At 33.6% G+C, this 8,122-nt stretch overlaps 1 protein-coding gene across 2 annotated transcripts in view; it reads left to right on the top strand.

Moving 5' to 3' along the window:
• The first annotated feature begins 314 nt into the window (after positions 1 to 314).
• Positions 315 to 8,122, top strand: part of LOC132717352 (uncharacterized) — a 42,199-nt gene continuing 34,391 nt past the window's right edge. For both annotated transcript variants that reach the window (XM_060700799.1, XM_060700795.1), the window contains exon 1: positions 315 to 423. The gene's annotated coding sequence lies outside the window, so the exon portion shown is untranslated. The remainder of the gene's footprint in view (positions 424 to 8,122) is intronic.

Raw genomic sequence — 8,122 nt, 5'->3', positions numbered from 1 at the left:
CCCATCTTCTTACCTCACCCCCTTTACAGTACACATGTACTAGTACAACTTAACATATGTGCAGTGGTATTTTTTTTTAAATCTCCATTCTCTATGCTATTGGCTGTTCAAAGTAATTAATTGAAAATAAGCATCCCTATATTAAACAGTCGATGAAGACACATTTTCCAATCAAAAGCAGGAATTACCCATTTTACAAATTCTAGGGTTCTATTATAAAAAAAAAGAAATTTCCGAACGCAATAAACTTAATCGGAATCTGTTAAATACAGTCAATGAATCTCTGATTGGACACAAAACTACTTATCGGTGAATAGGAAGAATTAAAACATTTCTTTACTGGGACACTTGACAATACACTGGACTGTTTACTACTTTAAATGACTTCTGTAGATATGGATATTTTTCTCTCTCGTAAAACGGGTAGGTGCATTTTGTGTTTAAAATTGTGTCAAACTGTTAAGGTATTTTTGTTTTCTTTTGTTGTTGTTGTTGTTGTTTTCACATTTGGTTTATGTTTATGCGCTATTGCATATTTTGTTAACCGCAGCTGTAATCTATGATTTTTACGGTATATTTATAAACGTTTGTCCAGATATTTAAGTCTAAAGGGAAAGGGTGCTAAGCGGTTAGTAGTTAAATGCGTCTGCCTCTCAAGTAAGGGATCATGGGTTGGATGCCTGTTCGGGTCACGGTCACGTTACTCATATGACACCGGACGTGCTTGATAGAGAGTGGATTCGAAAGCAATTGATATAAAATGGAAGAACTTATTTCACAAATCCATGCTGTTCGCTATCAGTTTCTCTACTTGTAATAGGGTTGGTAAGCGAACAGCATGGATCCTGATCAGACTGCGCGGATGCGCAGGCTGGTCTGGATCCATGCTGGTCGCAAACCCATTCATGGCACGGCTCATATTTATATTGTGTTACTAAAGCAGTTATTTTTCATATTTTGATCGCTTTTTGTTAATTTACAGGATTGTAAGTTATTTTCTTTCTTTACTACACAATAATTTACTTTAAATGAAAAATTAGGATGAATCTGGAGGCATGCTACTATAAATTATGTGTCCAAATAAGCGGTTAAATTGTACTTTGAGCCGAGTAAATTAGTTGTATAAATTTATATATTTATTTAAAGCGGTGCACCTCTGATTCAGTAAAATATCTCGTTTAAAATCAAACTTAAGAAAAAAACATTATTATAGTTAAAGCATTGTATAAATTTTAACTATGTAGTTGAAACTTTGAATGTGTTACTACCAACTTCACTAAATAACAGACATTTCAAAATTTTTTTTTTTTTAAAGTGATTTTTTATTGCGAAGTGGTTCATACCATTAATTTGATTAATAAATGACCATACTAAATCAATTAGAACATTTTAATTAAAAAATGTTTCTTAAAATATCCAAATTATACACTGTTATTGTTTTATCAATATAGTAAATACTTATGGAAAATGTGCCTATAATAGACCAGTCGACTTTTAGACAGTATTGTACTTTAGCTTGATTAAATCGCTGAATTTGTATAGATTTATAATTAGAAAATTCTTTTTATTTTTTTATTTATTTAATTTTTTTTGGTCTCATAAGAAGGGGTCTTTTTGTATCATAAAAATAATGTAAATCTTCAGGCTTGATGCTTTAAACCCGCACAAAAGACTGATAAATATCTTTATTGTTTCAGAATTAAGTAAACAATAACATACCTATATAGCATGTATAATAAATCATGGAGTTTAAAGTAAGATCAGGCATCTTTTTGTCTGTTTATTTTATAATTTCATTTTATGAAGCAGGAAGTTCAACTTACTTTAACCGTACATTGAAACTTCTGACCTAGTTCAAACATAAATCAAACCATCTCACAAAACGAAACGCAACGATGGGGTTATAGATAAAAAAAGAAACAAGATACGGTAGCCCTACAATTGGGGTATCTCAAATAGATCGTCGTGTTTGAATAGACATGTATTTTTATGTCATTGTTATAGTACAAAAATACAATGCACAGGGCGTGGTCAGTTTAAAAAAAAAACTATATTTGATCACGTGATGTTGATTCTGTCAAAATGATTTCCTTCAATTTGATAAATAATGTACATGTTTCTTATTTTAAACCATGTCTTCCTTTAAAACTTTCAATTAAAGTAACAAAATACTAACTAATTTCTAGTTTGTAGTGGGGCATTCAATACCGAAGTGTAAGTGAACATACAACAGTCATACTATAAGTTTTATCACTGATAACGCTGCGTTTTTATAAAAAATGTTTGTATTTCAAACCCTTATAGTATTTCCCCTATACCGAAATGAATTTTTTGTAATCATTCTGTTCAGTTTCGAAAAAACAAATTGGAATATGTCGCAGACACTGATAAATTGCGCTGCAAAGAGAGCTCCTAGACGTAAGCATTCTCTGAAACAGAAAGTAGTCGCGGGGATTAGATTTAGGAGAATAAGTTGGACGTCAAGAAGGAGTAACAATCTTGCTTTTCTGAGAGCAGTAATAGTATTTAAAGAAGATAACACATTACAATTTACTATCGTATAAAACAAATAACATATCTTAATTTTAAATTTGATTATCTAAATATATAGAAACATAAACACAAAATATCATAAAACAATAACAACTACTTAAGATGGACTCCTGACCATCATTTGCTTGTACATTTCTTATTGTAAAAGCCTCCACTTTTTCAGTATAGAGTTATATAGTGTGACCAGATTGACAAGGCATTTGAACGACTGGTCCACCGGAATTAAAGAAAATTACATACACCACCTGCTTTGTACTGACGAACCTTTTTGCAATACAGGGCTGTTTTGTTGTCTTTTAGCAACCACTGTATGTTATTGGTCTTTTTTGAGGCTTCACCTGAAAATAACCCGGCTATTACAGTCTTTGTATCTTTTCAGAAGTTCTTTTGGTACAGTTAAGGTGTTGTTTGTTTTGCTCCTTGATGAGCAAGTAGATAACCTACCTCTAGAACAAACCTTAACTAATGGTCTTACTTTTCAATATAATCGCCCGCTGCTTCAATGCACTTTGCCCACTTGTGCTCCAACTTGTTTAACCCTTCAAAATAAGACTCTATTTTGGTCCTCAAAGAACTCAATGACGAAGTGTTGGACCCATGTTTCATCCTGAGTTACGATCCGGTAGATAAAATAAGGTTCATCCTCGTAGCGAGACAAAAGATATCTTAAAATGTCAAGTCTGGTCCGTTCCTGGTCGTCATTCAACTGTCTGGGGACCCATCTAGCGGAAACCTTTGACATGCCATAGACATCAGTCAGAATGAAATGAATCAAATCTTATACCCACTTCCCTAGCAATGCTTCGCAGGTCTCGCCTTTTTTTTGCACATGACCATGTCGTGCACAGGTTCGGCAGTTTCATCGTTGGTGGCCGCTTTTGGCAGCCCAGGCCGCTCACCATCTCCAATGTCCTCCTGCCCCTCTAAATTCAGCAGCCCATTTTTTCACAGTGCTTTAGGAAGGGGACTCCTTCCCAAGTGTATCCATGAAGTCTTCATGGATTTCCTTGGGGGCGAAGTACTTAATGACGGCTCTGATTTCAACTTTCTCCATTTGGTCTAAATGACACTACCCACTACTGAAGAAGTTGTGTTTTATGATACTTAAACTGTGCAAAACAGCGTGTAACTCGGTCAGTTATCTTCAATAAGATATCGATATCGAAGTATCGTGTGTAAATGTCAGTGTAGTGGCTAGAAGTATATCGGCCCGAGAACTTTTTGATCATACCTCATACATACAATATTTCATTTTGTAAGAGGTCGCAACTCTTTAACTAGATTTCAAGAGCAAGTGTCTATTTCTTACAATACCTTCTTTATGACTTAGGACTTTACTTCAGACTTTAAACATTCATCAAATACAACAAGACTCGTGACTATTTTTTCTATTCTGTTAAAAAATTCACCTTGTCATTTTTTGAGGTTGTCATTTTTAATCCTTCTACAAATTTAAGTTATTTAACCTAATATGAATAAATATATACGTTTTCTTTTTTATAATGGCGTGCCCATTGCCCAAATCACACATGTATATGTCGTTTGAGAGGAAGGAAAACACCTTAACCGAAAAACATCATAACATAGTTTATAAATGTAAACCTTATACATATCGCGATTTCAAAAAAAAAGAAGCAAAAAATGATAAGCTCATAGACACACTTTCGAATCCGTTCCTGGAACCAACCAGTACTGAGCAATTAGTATAAAGTTTCTTGCTCAAGGAAACAACGACTTGCCCCTGACTGGGTTTGAACCCATGCGGCTAGCGATCATTAGATTACTAGTCCGACGCGTTTTCTAGTCTTGTTTATTGAAAACAAAAACAAAATCTTGAATAATCAATAAAAGCACGTAATCGAATATAAAGTATGTATGAGGTCTGCCACAAAGTCTCTGCAGGCTCAGAATAAAAAAAAATTGAAATCTAAAAATGATTTGCATGAACATTTATCCCCAGGGAACCGTCAGGGTATTGTCTGTTTCAATTACCGGAATTACCCTGTCCACAATTTGATAGATTAACGAATTATTTAGAGCAGTAGTTTAGAAAATTACCAATCGCATTACCTCAAAAATATCCTGCCATCTCTGTCCATCAAAGCAAACTCCTGTGTCTTAAAAACAGCAGACGACATTCGAATTCATGTCGACAATCATTTGTAGTCATAACAATGAAATAAAGTAATGTAATTTATATACTTTTGTTACAAATTTGGATGATAGTGCGATAGAGAACCATACGAAACATATAAGATCAGCCGAGAATCAAACGAAATATTTCAGTAATTAATCAGAACATCCCCATGTTAGAAATTAAGCGTCTGGTGAATGAAAGTGATCATGACTTCTGACAAGCGTCTGATAACTGAATTTTCCCGCCCTTTTATTTTTATGAGGACCGTAGATAAACTAGTTTCATGTATATGAACATAGACAAGAATACAATTGCTTTCAAAAATACAGCTGAGCGAACTTAATATGTTTATATGTCATCGAAATATGCATATTGTCACCAATGAATCATTTCTTTATTGTCATTGATAAAAATAAATTTGAGGGAAGTGAAATATTTGTAATTTAAAAGTGTTTATCGTTCTACAACATGTATATACCTTTGATTATATTTACTCTCGTGCAATTTAGAGTGTTCCACATATCTTCAAAATGTTTGTTCCTTCCCTATTTTTCAATTCCCGTTTCATCTTTGTTTCCTTCCCTATTTTACAATTCCCTTTTCACCTTTGTATATAGTGTGCAATGTTTTGCAGTATACTGTATTCCAAGCCATTTTGGAAAACATTACTGGTTAGCAATACATTTGATTGAAAACTTGAAAGGTGGAATTACGGGTTTTTATCACAAGTATTGATTGGACCAGCTCACATCGATCCGGGCAGTTTTACCAGTCACTGTAATGTTTGCCGACCATTGACTTGCTATCTCCAAATGTGTCCAACATTAGAAGGTGGACGAGTTCATTTAATAGAAATTGTGCAGATTAACGGTAAATGCTGATTTTCTGTTTATTTTAAAAATCTCCGAAATGTTTATTTATGTACATGCACTTATACTTATTATTGAAAAGTTACATATACATGTATGTAAATTTATATGGACCAAAAGTGACGCACGTATAATCTAGTTATTACACGGGAGAAATTAATAGTGATTCAGTTATATTAACAGAACAGAACAGAACATTTATTTCACTTGTACAACATGTACATCGTGCACATAAATAACATATTTACACAACACAATAATATTCATACAATCTATATAAAACAAAACAAATGTTATATCAACTGTTTAGAGGATGATTATGATTATATATCTTGACTCATTTGTTTATTTCTACTATTAAAAGCAATCTTACTAAATTTACAAAGTTTAACAAGAGTATCTTTTTCTCTGCAATTTAACAATTTGATAAGTTTATGCATGGTTGGTCTGTTATAATAGTATCGATCAATATATAACCGTCGGATATCATTAAAACATGGACATTTAAATATAAAGTGGAATTCGTCTATAACTCTGCCATATGTTCCCGCTGCTTCAACCCAAATTACAGTAAGTATTACGAAGTCGCCTTTTGGGGGAAAACGGGATTGCGTGTTATGGCACTATAATATACTTTGTGTTCCCTAAAAAGGAAGTACTACTGTATCTTGGGAATAGCCCTGGGAAAAAACACAAAAATGACATGTTACTGGTACATGGATACCTGTGGATTTCCTGTGGCGATTTACTTGCCCCAATGTGTGGATGAATGACTCTGAAATGATGATTGAAGATCTATTCCACCATTCCCTTCACCAATCGCCCCATCCACCCCCAGCGGGCCAATTAGGTACCTAATAAATTGCTGTGATATGAGAAGGGCTACATTGCTAAATTTAAAGTGTAAAGTGTATATTATATTATAAATGTTTACTGCGCAGATACAGGATATTCAGTATGATATTTCATCAGTTGATTTAAATTTCCAAGGGGATTTTTTATAAGATTAAAGTTGTGTCATTGTACATCTTTTAAAATAAATACCTGTATATTTATAATCGAAAAAAGGCGAATATTTACTTCCTTTGTTGAAGCAACACGCCATGTTCGTGTCAATTTTCATGAAAAGTTTAAATTTGTTCTAATGAGTAAAAGATGCTATCAAGTGTACGAATTAAGTAATTTAACACAGTGTAAGACACTTGCTATACAAAGGATTACCTATTTTTTGACAAAAAAATGTCTAACGAGATTGCCAGATAAAATAAGTTAACTCTGTAATATTTTACATGATGCATTCCAAGTTTAACTCGGATTACCAACATTTTTATATTTCTTAAACTGTAAATATATATTTTTCTTAGATTGATTAATTAATCAGTTAATAACATTCATATATTGCAGCGATACCTGTGATACATGTGATAATAAATTAATCACCCTCCCCCCCCCCCCCAAAAAAAAAAAATGAAGGAAAGAGAAAGGGGAAACATCCGCCTTTCAAAGCAGTTATCTTACATAAAAGGAATAGTATACATAATGTTTACCATTGACATCCCCCACTTCCTACTCCACTCCCCCCATCTCCAATCCCTGTTGTATCTCTATCACTTGATTTGCCAGATACACTTTATCCCTGTGATGTGTTTTTATATTGATCATCGAGATACATTTAGCTTTGAAAATCAATTACAATATTGCGAGTGGTCCATTAACTACGTGACTAACATCAGACGTCTGTATGCAAAAAATAGGGACAATGTTCAAGATTTCGCATTGTTGCTAACATTTGTATTGTGAACCGGACCTAAATAATACATAACTGTCGTTAGACATAATATCAAGTATTTTAATTATCTAACGTTATCTGTTTTTTTTCGTGAGAAGCTACGTTTTAAAAATAGGTTGTCAAGTTTCCGATATACTTCTTGAGTCATTGTCTGTGCATCAGCAAAATTACATGGTAAAAATGGTTACCAAGTTGCTGTACGAAGGGCAACTCTGAAATTATAGGGACTTTGTAACTATAATCGTGTATGCGTTCTTTTTATTAGTGCAAAAGGCGATGTCATTTAGGTGTGAAAACGGTACGACAAATGTGTGAAGTCTTTAACTACAGCCCTGTATTATATTATTAGTTATAAAGATGCCTGATAGGTTATATGGCACTATAAGATCGATTGTAAAGCTCGAGCCGCTACAGCAACAGTGTATAAAGTTTATACAAACGTCACAAAAGCGATCTATTAAAAAGCGACGTCATCGATGCGACAGTGTGTCAGGTGAAGAAGATACGGGAAAGAAAACCCAACAAAGTCACCGCTTTGTCGTATTAATCGTGTTTCCGTATTTTCGTGCTTTCGTCTGGCCTACTGCAAAGCGAAGATACGGCATGGCACAAATCAGTCACCATATTTTATCTCTAGATTATCTCCCTTTAACATATAGCCACCTATGATTCCTTCCTATTGACATTTAACCCTACTTTTCATACTTCATTTTATCTATATTCTATAAGATTCCGAATGTTAATTAGGTAGTTGAATAATTTGCTTGCATCATT

Source organism: Ruditapes philippinarum, unplaced genomic scaffold (genome assembly GCF_026571515.1).
Source record: "Ruditapes philippinarum isolate M1 unplaced genomic scaffold, ASM2657151v2 ctg349_1_1_1_1, whole genome shotgun sequence".
NCBI lineage: Eukaryota > Metazoa > Mollusca > Bivalvia > Venerida > Veneridae > Ruditapes > Ruditapes philippinarum.
Note: the sequence above shows the minus strand (reverse complement) of the source record. Positions and strands in the feature narration are given on the sequence as shown.